The sequence below is a fragment of the Schistocerca americana genome, unplaced genomic scaffold, assembly GCF_021461395.2.
Source record: "Schistocerca americana isolate TAMUIC-IGC-003095 unplaced genomic scaffold, iqSchAmer2.1 HiC_scaffold_13, whole genome shotgun sequence".
NCBI lineage: Eukaryota > Metazoa > Arthropoda > Insecta > Orthoptera > Acrididae > Schistocerca > Schistocerca americana.
In genome coordinates, this window is record NW_025725371.1 from 22835268 (window position 1) to 22858222 (window position 22955).

The following is a 22955-nucleotide window of genomic DNA, read 5'->3' on the forward strand; positions in this document are numbered from 1 at the left end:
ACCGACTGTTAGAAGAGTCTCTATTCTTATACTTAAGACGGCATTGTGCCTTTTGTATTTAATTCCGACGCGATTTCTGTGTTTCATCGTCAATGTGAATGTCCAAGGAATACATTGAACCTGCAGTGGTATATCGGAACCTAATACTGGTCTCACAGGAAAGGATCAAAGCACAGACTCTAAGAAGTCTCACTCTTCTTGCACTCAAGTTGCATTGTGGCTTTTGTATTTAATTCCGATCCAATTTCAGTGTTTCATCGTCAACGTGTATGTCCAAGGAATACATTGAACCTGCAGTGGTGTATCGGAAACTAATACTGGTCTCACAGGGAATGCTCAAAGCACCGGGTGTAAGAAGAGTCTGTGTTCTTGTACTTATGGCATCATTGTGCCTTTTGTATTTAATTCCGATGCGATTTCTGTGTTTCATCGTCAATGTGAAGGTCCAAGGAATACATTGAACCTGCAGTGGTGTATCGGAAACTAATACTGGTCTCACAGGAGAGGATCAAAGCACAGACTCTAAAATGTCAAACTCTTCTTTTACTTAAGGCGGCATTGTGGCTTTTGTATTTAATTCCGATGTGATTTCTGTGTTTCATCGTCAATGTGTATGTCCAAGGAATACATTGAACCTGCAGTGGTGTATCGGAAACTAATACTGGTCTCACAGGGAAGGATCAAAGCACAGACTCTGAGAAGTGTCACTCTTCTTGCACTTAATGCGTCATTGTGCTTTTTGTATTTAATTCCGATGCGATTTCTGTGTATCATCGTCAATGTGGAGGTCCAAGGAATACATTGACTCTGCAGTGGAGTATCGGAAACTAATACTGGTCTCACAGGAAAGGATAAAAGCACAGACTCTAAGAAGTCTCACTCTTCTTGCACTTAAGGTGGCACTGCGCCTTTTGTATTTAATTCCGATGTAATTTCAGTGGTTTATCGTCAATGTGTATGTCCTAGGAATACATTGAACCTGCATTGGTGTATCGGAATCTAATACTGGTCTCACAGGAAAGGATCAAAGCACAGACTCTAAGAAGTCTCACTCTTCTTGCACTTAAGGCGGCATTGTGTGTTTTGTATTCAATTCCGATTTAATTTCAGTGTTTCAGCGTCAATTAATATGTCCATGGAATACATTGAACCTGCAGTGGTGTGTCAGAAACTAATACTGGTCTCACAGGGAATACTCAAAACACCGACTGTAAGAGGAGTCTCTATTCTTATATTTAAGGCGGCATTGTGCCTTTTGTATTTAATTCCGACGCGATCTCTGTGTTTCATCGTCAATGTGAAGGTCCAAGGAGTATATTGAACCTGCAGTGGTGTGTCGGAAACTAATACTGGTCTCACTGGAAAGGACCAAAGCACAGACTCTAAGAAGTCACACCCTTCTTGCACTTAAAGCGGCATTGTGCCTTTCGTATTGAATACCGATGAGATATCTGTGTTTCATCGTCAATGATAATGTCGAAGGAATACATTGAACCTGCAGTGGTGTATCGGGAACTAAAACTGGTCTCACAGGAAAGGATCAAAGCACAGACTCTAAGAAGTCTCACTCTTCTTGCACCTAAGTCGCATTGTGCCTTTTGTATTTAATTCCGATCTAATTTCGGTGTTTTATCGTCAACGTATATGTCCAAGGAATACACTGAACCTGCAGTGCGGTATCGGAAATTAATACTGGTCACACAGGAAAGGATCAAAACACAGACTCTAAGAAGTCTCACCTTTCTTGCACTTAAGTCGTATTGTGCCTTTTGTATTTAATTCTGATCTAATTTCAGTGTTTCATCGTCAACGTGTGTGTCCAAGGAATACTGTTGAGTGTTACTTAAGTAAATAAATTAGTGAAATCAAAGTGAACTAAAAATTAGAATATAAATGGAAAACTTGGTTTAGTTTAGAGAGTTACATACTGGCATTCAGCGGGCAGAACAGAAGAAACAATGACCGTGGAGTCAGCGAGTTCCACATAAGCGGGCGCTGTCGATTCAGCCGTCAGGGCATCGCCCGACCGGCTCACGTGTTTCTCAGTTGTCGCATGTGAGCAAAGGCCCTCGCCTACATTCCAAGAGCCAATGACCGACGTTAAGAAGATTCTTCGAGAAGCTTTTCAACGTGACGGAAGAGGCAATGACCTGCTCACGTGTTTCTCAGTCGTCACATGCGATCAGAGGCCCCCGCCTACATTCCAAGAGCCAATGACCGAGGTCAAGAAGATTCTTCGAGAAGCTTTTCAACGTGACAGAAGAGGCAATGGCCGTGAAGTCGTTCACCTCCAGTGAACTGAAGTGAATAAATACGCGAGACGCGGTGGGCCCGAGAGATGAAGACAGTTGAGGAGAGAGGAAGACAGATGAAGACAGAGGAAGACGGATGAAGACAGAGGAAGACGGATGAAGACGGGGACGAAGACGAAGACGGAGACGGGAACGGAGACGAAGACGAGAGACGAAGGAAGAAAAGAAGAGTAGCAGTAGTTTTCAGTCAGTTTCGGTGCTGAAGACCGTCATGCAAGAAGAGACTGCATCATGCACAGACGCACCAAGTCCGCCGCTGTAATGGAATAGCAAGCAGCAGCCGCGGCGCCAGAAGACAGAAGTTAAAAGGTATTTGAAGTCTGGTTTTTATATACCCGGGTGACTCGTGCGGACGGGAAGGAGACGGCCTCACATCAGTAGTCACCTGTGAGCTGGGATGAAGAGCTGACAGCCGAAGACTGGCAAGCTGGAGTCCGTGGTTCGAGTCCGCTACACTGGCCTTCTCCCGCCGCACCGCTCCGCTGGCCGACGCAGAATACACGCGGCCGCTTGGAGACGAGAAACACTGGGACGCCGCACCCAAGGTATCATCCGATGCACGATTTCGCTCGCAATAATTAAACGGGCCACCTCGCGCTGCGCGTCTCCCGTCAGCTGGGCGAGACGGCGACACGAGATTCACACCGCTACGCGTAATCAGACGCCGCCGCCGCCGCCGCCGCCGCCGCCGCCGCTGCCGCAGCAGAAGATTCACAAACGACACAGCTGCCGCTCTCCGAACCAGAACGTCCCAGTAAGATACAGTTGTACGAAACTTTCAATAAAAGTTATCTTATGTAAAAATGATGTTTCATTCGACCTCATACCCGAGCCAAGGGAGAACCCACCCTGCCCACATGTTGTTAAGAGAGAAAAGTTAATTTATTTAATATTTTCACCCTGACAGAATGCTTTAGAATGCTCATCCTGACAATTGACAGCATCAAAAGAGAAAACCCAGTTACATTGAGTGACAGAACTGTCACATTTAGTAACACAACTGTTACATTTGATGTCAGAAGCACGTTCAAGTTGTTACATTTGGTGTCAGAGAAAAAACCCTTGGCTCAATATGAGGTGTGAATGACAGTCACTAAAGGTCCACAGTTAGTATTTTTTTAATATGTGAAGGGATAGAGGTTTGCATAGCAGTCGTCATATTTTCTTTATTTAGAAGTGTATTTTCTCTCATGATTTTAAGAGTTTGTCGGAAATATTTAAACATCTTTTAAATTCAGTATAGGAAGATTGTGTAACTAACAGTTTGTAAAATGATGACACGAAATCGTACAAAGTCATAGTCAGCACCACAAGCGGTTTCTACTGATGAAGCTATTCAGATCTTAGTTAATCAGATAGAACAGCTTAAAAGTGATAATAATGCATTATTTAAACAGTTGAGTGAGGTTAGGCAAACCAGTTCAATCCCTCCCATCCTAGATTCCTCAGCAGCAGCCTTAGTAACTCCTTTTTCAGGTAAACCTGGCGAGCACATAACAGCCTTTTTTGATGATTTAGTAGCAGCTGCAAAGTTAGGATCATGGTCAGATGAACAGCTCTTACAAATGACAAAGTTAAGGTTGACAGGAGAGGCTAAAGCACACGTCTTATACCATGAAGAATTACGGAATGCTCCAACATTTGAGGAATTGAAGAAAGGATTACTTAAACGTTTTCAAAAACAGAACAGCTGTAGATTTTATAGGGAAAAATTACACACTATCACTCAGAGGCAAAACGAGTCGTTAGAAAGCTTTGTAGATAGGATTAGAAAAGTTAATATTAACACCTATCAGTTGACAACTAGTGATGAAGCAAATAAGGTTATTTTACAAGAGGCAGAAGATAGAGCCCTGGATACATTTTTACGTGGGTTACCTCCTGAAACGTCCCGTCGTGTCAGGGCAGAGTTTCCTAAAAATTTAGCAGAAGCTGTATCTGTGGCGACAGCTTTTGAAGAAATTGACATTGCCACCAGATACAAGGAGAAGCGAAATATATTTTCAGCTGGAGTACGATGTTTTAGGTGCGATCGACACGGACATATAGCAAAAAACTGCAGACAACCTCAATGCACTAATTGTCAAAGAATAGGTCACACATTCAAGGAATGCAGGTCTAAGAAAGTTTTTGGAAATAGAAATCAGTTAAACTCAAACGGGAATGTCGGAGCCGCCGCCAGACGTTCCCTATAAAATTTCATGCCATTAAGGCGAATGTGAAGGCGGAATGCTGGTTATCTGCTACCATACAGGATAAAGAGGCAAAGATACTGGTGGATACAGGCGCAAACGTATCAATAGTAAGTAATGAATGTATTGGAGAAAAGAAATATGACCCTCCAAGGTATAGATTGAGTGGAGTAGGAGGAGGTACAGTTAAGTCATTAGGATGTACATCATTGATTTTCTATATCCACGGTGTACAATTTCAGGAAGATGTAGAAGTGGGAACAAAGGTAACTGACGGGTACGACGCGATCCTAGGGTTGGATTTCCTGAATAAACATCACGCTAAAATCGACCTCAGACAGCAAACTGTAGAACTTAGCGGAATAGTGTTTCAGCTAGGTGACACCGCTGCAAAGGGCCCTCTGCCGCAAGATTTCCCTAACCGGAAGGCGAAATCAACTATACTGCGTGCAGCGTCCTTGAAGGTTGATTCGCGGGATCAGATACCATCTGGCTCAGGAAAACTTCTCTGGATGACCGTTGACCACGAAGTACCTACAGATACAGTGTGTCTAATAGAGCCTTTAGAGGAAAATGAGGAATTAGATGTATCACATTGTTTTGTACGTAGGAGTGTTGTACGGGTTCAAGACGTTGAGGGAGAAAGAAAAGTACCGGTACATATTGACAATTTCGGAGTGGAGGACAAAGAGTTGCATAAGGGAATATTAGTGGCTACAATCAGTACTTTTGAAGAAGAAGATTTCATTTGGTCAGATATTAATGATGGTCGGAAACCAGACGCCTATAAAACCGCATTGCGCCAGAAGATTGAGCATTTGAAAGGAAAGGATAGAGACACGACAGAAGCAGTTTTACTTGAGTTCCAAGATTTATTTAATGCAGAAGGTCCATTGCCAGCAACAGACATCACACAGCATAGGATCCCAACAGGAAGTAGCCCCCCAGTTTATAGGAAGCCTTATAGAGTTCCGCATCACTTACAGCCAGTACTGGATGAATTTTTGGAACAGCATCTAAAAGATGGAATTATAGAATATTCTGATTCGCCTTATAATTCAAATATTATAATTATTCCAAAGAAGTCTCCCGACGGTACGAAACGATATAGGTTTTGTTGTGACTACAGACACCTTAACAAACAAACTATCTCAGATGTTTATCCTCTTCCAAACATTACAGATATCATTGACAGTTTGGGTAACAGTAAATACTTTTCAACAATCGATTTACGTAGCGGATATCATCAATTGGAAGTTGCACCTGAAGATAGGCATAAAACAGCATTTTCTACCCCTGGAGGCCACTGGCAATTTAAAAGAATGCCTTTCGGTTTGAAAAATGCACCAGCAACTTTTCGAAGACTACTCGATGGAGTATTGCGAGGACTCAAAACTCAGCAATGTTGTGTATATCTAGACGATATTATTGTATTCTCCAGAGACATTAATGAACATGCTGTGCGTCTGCGTAATGTTTTTCAGAGACTTAGAAAGGCCAAATTAACATTAAATATGGAAAAATGTAGTTTTGCATTGACAGAGGTTACATACCTAGGGCATGTCATTAGTGAAAAAGGAATTAAAACAGATCCTCGATTAATTTCGGCAGTTAAGGACTTCCCAACACCACAACGCGTTAAGGAAGTACAAAGTTTCATTGGTCTCGCATCGTATTACCGAAAATATGTTCAAAATTTTGCTGAAATTGCCCGACCCTTAACCCAATTATTGAAAAAGGGTGCAAAATTTCATTGGTCTGAAGATTGTGAATCAGCATTTCAAACCCTTAAAGACAAGTTAACACACAGTCCAGTATTAGCCTACCCAGATTATAATAAAGAATTTATTTTATCCTGTGACGCAAGTGGTCATTCAGTAGGAGTTGTTTTGAGTCAGAATATTAATGGCGCGGAACACCCCATAGCCTATGCTTCGAGACAACTAACAACGGCAGAAAGAAATTATTCCACAACGGAGAAAGAATTGTTAAGTGTTATTTATGGTATCAAATACTTTCAATGCTACTTGTATGGTAGGAAATTCAAGGTCATTACAGACCACGCAGCTTTAAAATGGTTGCTTGGATTAAAGGATCCATCTAGTCGTCTTACCCGTTGGGCCCTATGTCTTTCCGAAATGGATTTCGAAGTTATCCATAAACCAAGCAAAAAACACACGAATGCAGATTGCCTAAGTCGGAAAATAGCACTTTTGGAAGCAACAGGCCGAGATACTGAGGATTGGAGAAAGGCACAAGATGAGGATACAGAATGTAAAAAATACGCAACTCAAAAACAATTTTGCTTTGAAGATGGTGTATTATGCCGTAAAACAAAACTTGGACCGCGAATTGTTGTTCCCCAACACCTTAGACAAGAAATAATGGCAGAGGCCCACGATCATATCCTTGCAGGACACGGTGGACAGCGAACAACCGAAAGACGAGTAGCAGAGCGATTTTGGTGGGAAACCAGAAAGCAGGATGTTGCGCAGTACGTTCGTAATTGCATTGCGTGCGCACAACGAGCTGAACTTTCTCGTTCAAAAATACCCTTACAGAGGCTCCCCGAGGCTTCATGTCCATTTCAAATCTTCGGAGTCGATCTCTACGGGCCATTTCATAAAACACCTGCTGGTAATAAGTATGTTCTTACAATTATCGATCACTTTTCACGCTATCTAGCTATGGTGAGTCTCCCAGATCAGCAAGCAAATACAGTTGCCCAGGCTTTAGTTAACAACTGGATACTTAAATTTGGAGTACCTGGAGTATCACAGATCAGGGATCTAATTTTATGTCTGAATTAATGAAACAGCTATGCCACTTATTAAAAATACGCAAATTACGCACAACTCCGTTACACCCTCAGTGCAACGGGCGCACACAAAAAGTTCATCGGACAATTGGCAAGATGCTTAGTTATTATATTAACGAACAACATTCTAATTGGGATACGTATTTACCAATAATCGTGTCGGTATACAACGCCAAAACGCATGAAGCAACTGGCATGTCACCTTATGAAGTGGTCTATGGGAGAAAAATGCCGTCCCCTTTTGATGTAATCAGGCAGAAAAACGGAAAAGTCGGAGAAACAGTAAGAGATTTCAGTCGAATGATGAAGGATGTATGGAAAAAGGTTCAAAAATCTAATACAAAGGCTTTGGAACGACAGGAAAGATTAGGTAATACCCAAGCTAAATATCCAAATTACAAAATCGGTCAGTGGGTTATGCTTTCAGCTCCTTACATAGCGAAAGGAAAAACGAAGAAATTTGTAACGAATTACAGAGGTCCTTACCAAATTATTGAGATCACGTCACCAGTCAACGTTAAATTGCAACTGCCCACCCGAACTACCATTGTCCATGCAAGTCGTTTAAAACCTTTTAAGGGCGCTCCAGATGTAATTCCTTCAACAATAGTGTCTGCTTTTCCGAAGGGTGGAGGAAGTTCCCGTAAAGGAAAAGGAGTGGCCACGCCAGCACAACATACAGACATGGCACCATACAATCTTCGACCAAGAGTGCGATTGTCCTAGTGGAATCTTAGTAGACTGTGGATAATATACAAATGTGAATAATTAATACATGATAATGGTTTATTTTTTAAGAAAGAAAACTTGAACGTAGAAACATGTAGATCTTGTGGTTAACAATGTATTCCTTCTTTTCTTTATTTTTGTTTTTACTAGGTTCGTAGGTCTATAACCATGTTTGCTTTTTTCAGAAAACGCCATGCAAGCGTTTCCTACACAAAACCTGTCCTACCTCAATTACTCCCTTGACAGTTCCCTTCTGAAGTCATTAGATATGTTTATAAACTCGCAGCAAGGCAAAATTGATGCCAATGTTATGATGCAACATGTCTTACAATTAAAAGGTGAACACACAACTAAAATTATAATGCTAGGAACGGGTATATCTGCAACCTTTGTGTTGGTGTTTCTGCTTTGTACCGTTTTCTTTTATTTAAGACGAAAAAATAAGCCAAATAATAATATACCACTTCATCAAATCCCTGTTAACTGGATACCACATGCTTAACTGATGTACTTCAGTAGTTACTTTTGAGCATTACTGTATTAATTTTGTTTATTGTACTTCATTCTTTATTAAACGGTCTCTTGTTAACATAAACAATACTGTAGAATATATAATCTTGCATTAGTATAGGGTACATTAAACAGCTGTTGCCCTGTAATTTTCTAAGTGCAAAACCTATTTTTTGTTTATTCATTGTCATCAAGATTTGTTACACTTATTACAACCATTTATGTAAGAACTATGTGATTCATGACCGTACAGTGCTTTTGTAAAGTGATAAAGTATTTTCCACATACTTAATGTGAAGCGTGTGTAATCTTCTAAGTCGAGAGTTTTCAGTGCTTGTGCTTTTTCCGTGTGAAGAGTGGAGGAATGTTGAGTGGTAAATTCGAGGGCGAATTTCTCCGAAGGGTGGAGGAATGTTGAGTGTTACTTAAGTAAATAAATTAGTGTAATCAAAGTGAACTAAAAATTAGAATATAAATGGAAAACTTGGTTTAGTTTAGAGAGTTACATACTGGCATTCAGCGGGCAGAACAGAAGAAACAATGACCGTGTAGTCAGCGAGTTCCACATAAGCGGGCGCTGTCGATTCAGCCGTCAGGGCATCGCCCGACCGGCTCACGTGTTTCTCAGTTGTCGCATGTGAGCAAAGGCCCTCGCCTACATTCCAAGAGCCAATGACCGACGTTAAGAAGATTCTTCGAGAAGCTTTTCAACGTGACGGAAGAGGCAATGACCTGCTCACGTGTTTCTCAGTCGTCACATGCGATCAGAGGCCCCCGCCTACATTCCAAGAGCCAATGACCGAGGTCAAGAAGATTCTTCGAGAAGCTTTTCAACGTGACAGAAGAGGCAATGGCCGTGAAGTCGTTCACCTCCAGTGAACTGAAGTGAATAAATACGCGAGACGCGGTGGGCCCGAGAGATGAAGACAGTTGAGGAGAGAGGAAGACAGATGAAGACAGAGGAAGACGGATGAAGACAGAGGAAGACGGATGAAGACGGGGACGAAGACGAAGACGGAGACGGGAACGGAGACGAAGACGAGAGACGAAGGAAGAAAAGAAGAGTAGCAGTAGTTTTCAGTCAGTTTCGGTGCTGAAGACCGTCATGCAAGAAGAGACTGCATCATGCACAGACGCACCAAGTCCGCCGCTGTAATGGAATAGCAAGCAGCAGCCGCGGCGCCAGAAGACAGAAGTTAAAAGGTATTTGAAGTCTGGTTTTTACATACCCGGGTGACTCGTGCGGACGGGAAGGAGACGGCCTCACATCAGTAGTCACCTGTGAGCTGGGATGAAGAGCTGACAGCCGAAGACTGGCAAGCTGGAGTCCGTGGTTCGAGTCCGCTACACTGGCCTTCTCCCGCCGCACCGCTCCGCTGGCCGACGCAGAATACACGCGGCCGCTTGGAGACGAGAAACACTGGGACGCCGCACCCAAGGTATCATCCGATGCACGATTTCGCTCGCAATAATTAAACGGGCCACCTCGCGCTGCGCGTCTCCCGTCAGCTGGGCGAGACGGCGACACGAGATTCACACCGCTACGCGTAATCAGACGCCGCCGCCGCCGCCGCCGCCGCCGCCGCCGCTGCCGCAGCAGAAGATTCACAAACGACACAGCTGCCGCTCTCCGAACCAGAACGTCCCAGTAAGATACAGTTGTACGAAACTTTCAATAAAAGTTATCTTATGTAAAAATGATGTTTCATTCGACCTCATACCCGAGCCAAGGGAGAACCCACCCTGCCCACATGTTGTTAAGAGAGAAAAGTTAATTTATTTAATATTTTCACCCTGACAGAATGCTTTAGAATGCTCATCCTGACAATTGACAGCATCAAAAGAGAAAACCCAGTTACATTGAGTGACAGAACTGTCACATTTAGTAACACAACTGTTACATTTGATGTCAGAAGCACGTTCAAGTTGTTACAATACATTGAACCTGCAGTGGTGTATCGGAAACTAATACTGGTCTCACAGGGAATGCTCAATGCACCGACAGTAGGAAGAGTCTCTATTCCTGTACTTAAGGCGGCATTGTGCCTTTTGTATTTAATTGTGATGCGATTTCTGTGTTGCATCATCAATGTGAAGGTCCAAGGAATACATTGAACCTGCAGTGGTGCATCGGAAACTAATACTGGTTCACAGGAAAGGATCAAAGCACAGACTATAAGAAGTCCCACTCTTCTTGCACTTAAGCCGGTATTGTGCCATTTGTATTTAATTCCGATCTAATTTCAGTAGTTCATCGTCAGTGTGTATGTCCAAGGAATACATTGAACCTGCAGTGGTGTATCGGAAACTAATACTGGTCTCACAGGGAATGCTCAAAGCACCGACTGTAAGAAGAGTCTCTATTCTTGTACTTAAGGCGGCATTATGCCTTTTGCATTTAATTCCGATGCAATATTTGTTTTTCATCGTCAATGTGAAGGTCCAAGGAATACCTTGAACCTGCAGTTGTGTATCGGAAACAAATACTGGCCTCACAGGAAAGGATCAAAGCACAGACTCTAAGAAGTCTCACACTTCTCGCACTTAAGGCGGCATTGTGCTTTTTGTATTTAATTCCGATGGGATTTCTGTGTTTCATCGTCAATGTGAAGGTCCAAGGAATACATGGAATCTGCAGTGGTATATCGGAAACTAATACTGGTCTCACAGGAAAGGATCAAAGCACAGACTCTAAGAAGTCTCACTCTTCTTGCACTCAAGTTGCATTGTGCCTTTTGTATTTAATTCCGATCTAATTTCAGTGTTTCATCGTCAACGTGTATGTCCAAGGAATACATTGAAACTGCAGTGGTGTATCGGAAACTAATACTGGTCTCACAGGGAATGCTCAAAGCACCGGGTGTAAGAAGAGTCTCTGTTCTTGTACTTATGGCGGCATTGTGCCTTTTGTATGTAATTCCGATGCGATATCTATGTTTCATCGTCAATGTGAAGGTCCTAGGAATACATTGAACCTGCAGTGGTGTATCGGAAACTAATACTGGTCTCACAGGAAAGGATAAAAGCACAGACTCTAAGAAGTCTCACTCTTCTTGCACTTAAGGTGGCACTGCGCCTTTTGTATTTAATTAAGATGTAATTTCAATGGTTTATCGTCAATGTGTATGTCCTAGGAATACATTGAACCTGCAGTGGTGTATCGGAAACTAATACTGGTCTCACAGGAAAGGATCAAAGCACAGACTCTAAGAAGTCTCACTCTTCTTGCACTTAAGGCGGCATTGTGTGTTTTGTATTCAATTCCGATTTAATTTCAGTGTTTCATCGTCTATTAATATGTCCATGGAATACATTGAACCTGCAGTAGTGTGTCAGAAACTAATACTGGTCTCACAGGAAATACTCAAAACACCGACTGTAAGAGGAGTCTCTATTCTTATATTTAAGGCGGCATTGTGCCTTTTGTATTTAATTCCGCCGCGATCTCTGTGTTTCATCGTCAATGTGAAGGTCCAAGTAGTATATTGAACCTGCAGTGGTGTGTCGTAAACTAATACTGGTCTCACTGGAAAGGACCAAAGCACAGACTCTAAGAAGTCACACTCTTCTTGCACTTAAAACGGCATTGTGCCTTTCGTATTGAATACCGATGAGATATCTGTGTTTTATCGTCAATGATAATGTCGAAGGAATACATTGAACCTGCAGTGGTGTATCGGGAACTAAAACTGGTCTCACAGGAAAGGATCAAAGCATAGACTCTAAGAAGTCTCACTCTTCTTGCACTTAAGTCGCATTGTGCCTTTTGTATTTAATTCCGATCTAATTTCGGTGCTTTATCGTCAACGTATATGTCCAAGGGATACATTGAACCTGCAGTGGTGCATCGGAAACTAATACTGGTTCACAGGAAAGGATCAAAGCACAGACTATAAGAAGTCCCACTCTTCTTGCACTTAAGGCGGTATTGTGCCTTTTGTATTTAATTCCGATCTAATTTCAGTAGTACATCGTCAGTGTGTATGTCCAAGGAATACATTGAACCTGCATTGGTGTATCGGAAACTAATACTGGTCTCACAGGGAATGCTCAAAGCAACGACTGTAAGAAGAGTCTCTATTCTTGTACTTAAGGCGGTATTATGCCTTTTGCATTTAATTCCGATGCGATATTTGTTTTTCATCGTCAATGTGAAGGTCCAAGGAATACCTTGAACCTGCAGTGGTGTATCGGAAACTAATACTGGCCTCACAGGAAAGGATCAAAGCACAGACTCTAAGAAGTCTCACACTTCTCGCACTTAAGGCGGCATTGTGCTTTTTGTATTTAATTCCGATGTGATTTCTGTGTTTCATCGTCAATGTGAAGGTCCATGGAATACATTGAATCTGCAGTGGTATATCGGAAACTGATACTGGTCTCACAGGAAAGGATCAATGCACAGACTCTAAGAAGCCTCACTCTTCTTGCACTTAAGGCGGCATTGTGAGTTTTGTATTCATTTCCGATATAATTTCAGTGTTTCATCGTCAATGTGTATGTCCAAGGAGTACGTTGTACCTGCAGTGGTGTGTCAGAAACTAATACTGGTCTCACAGGGAATGCTCAAATCACCGACTGTAAGAAGAGTCTCTATTCTTATACTTAAGGCGGCATTGTGCCTTTTGTATTTAATTCCGACGCGATTTCTGTGTTTCATAGTCAATGCGAAGGTCCAAGGAGTACATTGAACCGGCAGTGGTGTATCGGAATCTAATACTGGTCTCACAGGAAAGGATCAAAGCACAGACTCTAAGAAGTCACACTCTTCTTGCACTCAGGTCGCATTGTGCCTTTTGTATTTAATTCCGATCTAATTTCAGTATTTCATCGTCAACGTGTATGTCCAAGGAATACATTTAACCTGCAGTGGTGTATCGGAAACTAATACTGGTCTCACAGGGAATGCCCAAAGCACCGGGTGTAAGAAGATTCTCTGTTCTTGTACTTAAGGCGGCATTGTGCCTTTTGTATTTAATTCAGATGCGATTTCTGTGTTTCATCGTCAATGTGTATGTCCAAGGAAAACATTGAACCTGCAGTGGTGTATCGGAAACTAATACTGGTCTCACAGGAAAGGATCAAAGCACAGACTCTAAGAAGTGTCACTCTTCTTGCACTTAATGCGGCATTGTGCCTTTTTTATTTAATTCCGATGCGATTTCTGTGTTTCATCGTCAATGTGAAGGTCCAAGGAATACATTGACCCTGCAGTGGAGTATCAGAAACTAATACTGGTCTCACAGGAACGGATCAAAGCACAGTCTCTAAGAAGTCTCACTCTTCCTGCACTTAAGGTAGCACTGCGCATTTTGTATTTAATTCCGATATAATTTCAGTGGTTTATCGTCAATGTGTATGTCCTAGGAAAACATTGAGCCTGCAGTGGTGTATCGGAAACTAATACAGGTCTCACAGGAAAGGATCAAAGCACAGACTCTAAGAAGTCTCACTCTTCTCGCACTTAAGGTGGCATTGTGCCTATGTATTAAATTCCGATGCGATTTCGGTGTTTCATCGTCAATGTGAAGGTCCAAGGAATACATTGAATCTGCAGTGGTATATCGCAAACTAATACTGGTCTCACAGGAAAACATCAATGCACACACTCTAAGAAGTCTCTCTCATCTTGCACTTAAGGCGGCATTGTACCTTTTGTATTTAATTCCGATGCGATTTCTGTGCTTCATCGTCAATGTGAAGGTCCAAGGAATACATTGAATCTGCAGTGGTATATCGCAAACTAATACTGGTCTCACAGGAAAGCATCAATGCACAGACTCTAAGAAGTCTCCCTCATCTTGCACTTAAGGCGGCATTGTACCTTTTGTATTCTATTCCGATTAAATTTCAGTGTTTCATCGTCAATGTGTATGTCCACGGAGTACATTGTACCTGCAGTGGTATGTCAGAAAGTAATACTGGTCTCACAGGCAATGCTCAAATCACCGACTGTAAGAAGTGTCTCTATTCTTATACTTAAGGCGGCTTTGTGCCTTTTCTATTTAATTCCGACGCGATTTCTGTGTTTCATCGTCAATGTGAAGCTCCAAGGAGTACATTGAACCTGCAGTGGTGTATTGGAAATTAATACTGGTCTTAAAGGAAAGGATCAAATTACAGACTCTAAAAAGTCACACTCTTCTTGCACTTAATGCGGCATTGTGCCTTTTGTATTTAATGCCGATGGGATATCTGTGTTTCGTCGTCAATGATAATGTCCAAGGAACACATTGAACCTGCAGTGGTGTATCGGAAACTAATACTGGTCTCACAGGAAAGGATCAATGCACAGTCTCTAAGAAATCTCACTCCTCTAGCACTTAAGTCGCATTGTGCCTTTTGTATTTAATTCCGATCTAATTTCAGTGTTTCATCGTCAACGTGTATGTCCAAGGAATACATGGAACCTGCAGTGGTGTATCGGAAACTAATACTGGTCACACAGGAAAGGATCAAAGCACAGACTCTAAGAAGTCTCACTTTTCTTGCACTTAAGTCGTATTGTGCCTATTGTATTTAATTCTGGTCTAATTTCAGTGTTTCATCGTCAACGTGTATGTCCAAGGAATACATTGAACCAGCAGTGGTGTATCGGAAAGTAATACTGGTGTCACAGGTATTGCTCAAAGCACCGACTGTAAGAAGAGTCTCTATTCCTGTACTTAAGGCGGCATTGTGCCTTTTGTATTTAATAGTGATGCGATTTCTGTGTTTCATCATCAATGTGAAGGTCCAAGGAATACATTGAACCAGCAGTGGTGCATCGGAAACTAATACTGGTTCACAGGAAAGGATCAAAGCACAGACTATAAGAAGTCCCACTCTTCTTGCACTTAAGGCGGCATTGTGCCTTTTGTATTTAATAGTGATGCGATTTCTGTGTTTCATCATCAATTTGAAGGTCCAAGGAATACATTGAACCTGCAGTGGTGTATCTTAAACTAATACTGGCCTTACAGGAAAGGATCAAAGCACAGACTCTAAGAAGTCTCACTCTTCTCGCACTTAAGGCGGCATTGTGCCTTTTGTATTTAATTCCAATGCGATTTCTGTGTTTCATCGTCAATGTGAAGGTCCAAGGAGTACATCGAACCTACAGTGGTGTATGGGAAACTAATACTGGTCTCACAGGAAAGGATCAATGCTCAGACTCTAAGAAGTCACACTCTTCTTGCACTTATGGCGGCATTGTGCCTTTTGTATTTAATACCGATGCGATTTCTGTGTTTCATCGTCAATGTGAAGGACCAAGGAATAAATTGAACCTGCAGTGGTGTGTCGGAAACTAATACTGGTCTCACAGGGAATGCTCAAAGCACCGACTGTAAGATGAGTCTCTGTTCTTGTACTTAAGGTAGCATTGTGCATTTTGTATATAATTCCGAAGCGATTTCTGTGTTTCATCGTCAATGTGTATGTCCAAGGCATACATTGAGCCTACAGTGGTTTATCGGAAACTAATACTGGTCTCACAGGAAAGGATCAAAGCACAGACCCTACGAAGTCTCACTCGTCTTTCACTTAAGGTGGCATTGTGCCTTCTGTATTTAATTCCCAAATTAATTTCAGTGTTTCATCGTCCGTGTGTATGTCCAAGGAATTCATTGAACCTGCAGTGGTGAATCGGAAACTATTACTGGTCTCACAGGAAAGGAACAAAGCACAGACTCTAAGAAGTCTCACTCTTCTTGCACTTAAGGCGGCGTTGTGCCATTTGTATTTAATTCCGATGCGATTTCTGTGTTTCATCGTCAATGTGAAGGTTCAAGGAATACATTGAACCTGCAGTGGTATATCGGAAACTAATACTGGTCTCACAGGAAAGGATCAATTCACAGACTCGAAGAAGTCACACTCTTCTTGCACTTAAGGCGGCATTCTGCCTTTTGTATTAAATTCCGATGCGATTTCTGTGTTTCATCAGCAATGTGAATGTCCAAGGAATACATTGAACCAGCAGTGGTGTATCGGAAACTAATACTGGTCTCGCAGGAAAGGATTAAAGCACAGACTCTAAGAAGTCTCACTCTTGTTGCTTTTAAGGCAGCATTGTGCCTTTTGTATTTAATTCCAATGCGATTTCTGGGTGTCATCGTCAATGTGAAGGTCCAAGGAATACTTTGAACCTGCAGTGGAGTATCGGAAACTAATACTGGTCTCACAGGAAAGGATCAATGCACTGACTCTAAGATGTCTCACTCTTCTTGCATTTAAGGCGGCATTGTGCCTTTTATATTTAATTCGGATGCGATTTCTGTGTTTCATCGTCAGTGTATAGGTCCATGGAATACATTGAACCTGCAGTGGTGTAACGGAAAGTAATACTGCTCTCACAGGAAAGGATCAAAGCACTGACTCTAAGAAGTCTCACTCTTCTTGCACTTAAGGCGGCATTGTGCCTTTTGTGTTTAATTCCGATCTAATTTCAGTGTTTCATCGTCAATGTGTATGTCCGTGGAATACATTGAACCTGCAGTGGTGTATCGGAAACTAATACTGGTCTCACAGGGAATAATCAAAACACCGACTGTAAGAAGAGTCTCTATTCTTGTACTTAAAGCTGCATTGTGCCTTTTGTACTTAATTCCGACGCGATTTCTGAGTTTCATCGTCAATGTGAAGATACAAGGAATACAATGAACCTGCAGTGGTGTGTCGGAAACTAATACTGGTCTCACAGGGAATGCTGAAAGCACCGACTGTAAGAAGAGTCTCTGTTCTTGTACTTAAGGTAGCATTGTGCCTTTTGTATTTAATTCCCATGCGATTTCTGTGTTTCATCGTCAATGTGTATGTCCAAGGAATACATTGAACCTGCAGTGGTGTATCGGAAACTAATACTGGTCTCACAGGAAAGGATCAAAGCACAGACTCTAAGAAGTCTCACTCTTCTTGCACATAAGGCGGCGTTGTGCCATTTGTATTTAATTCCGATGCGATTTCTGTGTTTCATCGTCAATGTGAAGGTTCAAGGAATACATTGAATCTGCAGTGGTATATCGGAAACCAATACTGGTCTCACAGGAAAGGATCAATTCACAGGCTCGAAGAAGTCACACTCTTCTTGCACTTAAGGCGGCATTCTGCCTTTTGTATTAAATTCCGATGCGATTTCTGTGTTTCATCAGCAATGTGAATGTCCAAGGAATACATTGAACCTGCAGTGGTGTATCGGAAACTAATACTGGTCTCACAGGAAAGGATCAAAACACAGACTCTAAGAAGTGTCACTCTTCTTGCACTTAATGCGGCACTGTGCCTGTTGTATTTAATTCCGATGCTATTTCTGTGTTTCATCGTCAATGTGAAGGTCCAAGGAATACATTGACTCTGCAGTGGAGTATCGGAAAATAATACTGGTCTCACAGAAAGGATCAAAGCACAGACTCTAAGAAGTCTCACTCTTCTTGCACTTAAGGTGGCACTGCACCTTTTGTATTTAATTCCGATGTAATTTCAGTGGTTTATCGTCAATGTGTATGTCCTAGGAATACATTGAAACTGCAGTGGTGTATCGGACACTAATAATGGTCTCCCAGGAAAGGATCAAAGCACAGACTCTAAGAAGTCTCACTCTTCCTGCACTTAAGGTGGCATTGTGAGTTTAGTATTCAATTCCGATTTAATTTCTGTGTTTCATCGTCAATGTGAAGATACAAGGAGTACATTGAACCTGCAGTGGTATGTCGGAAACTAATACTGGTCTCACATGAAAGGACCAAAGCATAGACTCTAAGAAGTCACACTCTTCTTGCACTTAAAGCGGCATTGTGCCTTTTGTATTTAATACCGATGAGATATCTGTGTTTCATCGCCAATGTTAATGTCCAAGGAATACATTGAACCTGCAGTGGTGTATCGGAAACTAATACTGGTCTCACAGGAAAGGATCAAAGCACAGACTCTAAGAAGTCTCACTCTTCTTGCACTCAAGTCGCATTGTGCCTTTTGTATTTAATTCTGATCTAATTTCAGTGTTTCATCGTCAACGTGTATGTCCAAGGAATACATTGAACCTGCAGTGGTGTATCGGAAACTAATACTGGTCTCACAGGGAATGCTCAAAGCACCGACCGTAAGAAGTGTCTGTATTCCTGTACTTAACGCGGCATTGTGCCTTTTGTATTAATTTGTGATGCGATTTCTGTGTTTCATCATCAATGTGAAGGTCCGAGGGATACATTGAACCTGCAGTGGTGCATCGGAAACTATTATTGGTTCACAGTAAAGGATCAAAGCACAGACTATAAGAGGTCCCACTCTTCTTGTACTTAAGGCTGCATTGTGCCTTTTGCATTTAATTCCGATGCGATTTCTTTGTTTCATCGTCAAAGTGAATGTCCAAGGAATACATTGAACCTGCAGAGGTGTATCGGAAACAAATACTGGTCTCGCAGGAAGGGATCAAAGCACAGACTCCAAGAAGTCTCACTCTTGTTGCACTTAAGGCGGCAATGTGCCTTTTGTGTTTAATTCCGATGCGATTTTAGTGTTTCATCGTCAATGTGTATGTCCAAGGAGTACATTGTAACTGCAGTGGTGTGTCAGAAACTAATACTGGTCTCGCAGGGTATGCTCAAAACACCGACTGTAAGAAGAGTCTCTATTCTTATACTTATGGCGGCATTGTGCCTTTTGTATTTAATTCCGACGCGATTTCTGTGTTTCATCGTAAATGTGAAGGTCCAAGGAGTATATTGAACGTGCAGTTTTGTTTATCGGAAACTAATGCTGGTCTCACAGGAAAGGATCAAAGCACAGACTCTAAGAAGTCACACTCTTCTTGCACTTAAGGCGGCATTGTGCCTTTTGTATTTAATACCGATGCGATTTCTGTGTTTTATCGTGAATGTGAAGGTCCAAGGAATACATTGAACCTGCAGTGGTGTATCGGAAACTAATACTGATCTCACAGGGAATGCTCAAAGCATCGGGTGTAAGAAGAGTCTCTGTTCTTGTACTTCAGGCGGCGTTGTGCCTTTCGTATTTAATTCCGATGCGATTTCTGTGTTTCATAGTCAATGTGAAGGTCCAAGGAATACATTGAACCTGCAGTGGTGTATCGGAAACTAATACTGGTCTCAAAGGAAAGGATCAAAGCACAGACTCTAAGAAGTCTCACTCTTCTTGCACTTAATGCGGCATTGTTAGTTTTGTATTCTATTCCGAGTTAATTTCAGTGTTTCATCAGCAATGTGTATGTCCAAGGAATACATTGAACCTGCAGTGGTGTGTCAGAAACTAATACTGGTCTCACAGGGAAAGCTCAAATCACCGACTGTAAGAAGAGTCTCTATTCTTGTACTTAAGGCGGCATTGTGACTTTTGTATTTAATTCCGATGCGATTTCTGTGTTTTATCGTGAATGTGAAGGTCCAAGGAATACATTGAACCTGCAGTGGTGTATCGGAAACTAATACTGGTCTCACAGGAGTAGATCAAAGGACAGACTCTAAGAAGTCTCATTCTTCTTGCACTTAAGGCGGCATTGTGGCTTTTGTATTTAATTCCGATGCGATATCTGTGTTTCATCGTCAATGTGAATGTCCAAGGAATACATTGAACCTGAGTGGTGTATCGGAAACTAATACTGGTCTCACAGTAAAGGATCAAAGCACAGACTCTAAGAAGTCTGACTCTTCTTGCACTTAAGTCGCATTGTGCCTTTCTTATTTAATTTCGATCTAATTTCAGTGGTTCATCGTCAACGTGTATGTCCAAGGAATACATTGACCCTGCAGTGGTGTATCGGAAACTAATACTGGTCTCACAGGAAAGGATCAAAGCACAGACTCTAAGAAGTCTCACACTTCTTGCACTTAAGTCGTATTGTGCCTTTGGTATTTAATTCCGATCTATTTTCAGTGTTTCATTGGCAACGTGTATGTCCAAGAAATACATTGAACCGGCAGTGGTGTATCGGAAACTAATACTGGTCTCACAGGGAATGCTCAAAGCACCGACTGTAAGAAGGGTCTCTATTCCTGTACTTAAGGCGGCATTGTGAATTTTGTATTTAATTGCGATGCTATTTCTGTGTTTCATCATCAATGTGAAGGTCCAAGGAATACATTGAACCTGCAGTGGTGTATCGGAAACTAATACTGGTCTCACAGGGAAAGCTCAAATCACCGACTGTAAAAAGAGTCTCTATTCTTGTACTTAAGGCGGCATTGTGCCTTTTGTGTTTAATTCCGACGCGATTTCTGTGTTTCATCGTCAATGTGAATGTCCAAGGAATACATTGAACCTGCAGTGGTGTATCGGAAACTAATACTGGTCTCACAGGAAAGGATCAAAGCACAGACTCTAAGAAGTCTCACTCTTCTTGCACTTAATGCGGCATTGTGAGTTTTGTATTCTATTCCGATTTAATTTCAGTGTTTCATCGTCAATGTGTATGTCCAAGGAATACATTGAACCTGCAGTGGTGTGTCAGAAACTAATACTGGTCTCACAGAGAATGCTCAAAACAGCGACTGTAAGAAGAGTCTCTATTCTTATACTTAAGGCGGCATTGTGCATTTTGAATTAAATTGCGATGCGATTTCTGTGTTTTATCGTCAATGTGAAGGTTCAAGGAATACATTGAACCTGTAGTGGTGTATCGGAAACTAATACTGGTCTCACAGGAGAGGATCAATGCACAGACTGTAAGAAGTCTCATTCTTCCTGCACTTAAGGCGGTATTGTGGCTCTTGTATTTAATTCCGATGCGATTTCTGTGTTTCATCGTCAATGTGAGGGTCCAAGGAATACATTGAACCGGCAGTTTTGTATCGCAAACTAATACTGGTCTCACAGGAAAGGATCAAATCACAGACTCTGAGAAGTTTCACTCTTCTTGCACTTAAGGCGGCATTGTGGGTTTTGTATTAAATTCCGATTTAATTTCAGTGTTTCATCGTCAATGTGTATGTCCAAGGAATACATCGAACCTGCAGTGGTGTGTCAGAAACTAATACTGGTCGCACAGGGAATGCTCAAAACACCGACTGTAAGAAGAGTCTCTATTCTTATACTTAAGGCGGCATTGTGCCTTTTGTATTTAATTCCGATGCGATTTCTGTTTTTTATCGTGAATGTGAAGGTCCAAGGAATACATTGAACCTGCAGTGGTGTATCGGAAACTAATACTGGTCTCCCAGGAGTAGATCAAAGCACAGACTCTAAGAAGTCTCATTCTTCTTGCACTTAAGGCGGCATTGTGGCTTTTGTATTTAATTGCGATGCGATATCTGTGTTTCATCGTCAATGTGTATGTCCAAGGAGTACATTGAACCTGAGTGGTGTATCGGAAACTAATACTGGTCTCACAGTAAAGGATCAAAGCACAGACTCTAAGAGGTCTGACTCTTCTTGCACTTAAGTCGCATTGTGCCTTTTTTATTTAATTCCGATCAAATTTCAATAGTTCATCGACAGTGTGTATGTCCATGGAATACTTTGAACCTGCAGTGGTGTATCGGAAACTAATACTGGTCTCACAGGGAAAGCTCAAATCACCGAAAGTATGAAGAGTCTCTATTTTTGTACTTAAGGCGGCATTGTGCCTTTTGTATTTAATTCCGATGCGATTTCTGTGTTTCATCGTCAATGTGAATGTCCAAGGAATACATTGAACCTGCAGTGGTGTATCGGAAACTAATACTGGTCTCACAGGAAAGGATCAAAGCACAGACCCTAAGAAGTATCACTCTTCTTGCAATTAAGGCGGCATTGTGCCATTTGTATTTCATTCCGATGCGATTTCTGTGTTTCATCGTCAATGTGAAGGTCCAAGGAATACATTGAACCTGCAGATGTGTATCGGAAACTAATACTGGTCTCACAGGAAAGGATCAAATCACAGACTCTGAGAAGTCTCACTCTTCTTGCACTTAAGGCGGCATTGTGAGTTTTGTATTAAATTCCGATTTAATTTCAGTGTTTCATCGTCAATGTGTATGTCCAAGGAATACATTGAACCTGCAGTGGTGTGTCAGAAACTAATACTGGTCTCACAGGGAATGCTCAAAACACCGACTGTAAGAAGAGTCCCTATTCTTATACTTAATTCGGCATTGTGCCATTTGTAATTAATTCCGATGCGATTTCTGTGTTTTATCGTGAATGTGAAGGTCCAAGGAATACATTGAACCTGCAGTGGTGTATCGGAAACTAATACTGGTCTCACAGGAGAGGATCAAAGCACAGACTCTAAGAAGTCTCATTCTTCTTGCACTTAAGGCGGCATTGTGGCTTTTGTATTTAATTCCGATGCGATATCTGTGTTTCATCGTCAATGTGAATGTTGTAACGTCTAGAGAAACAAAAACAATATATTATGTAGTAATTAGAGAATTAGATGTATCAAATTGTGTCATTGTATAAAATTATGTATTTTTTTTT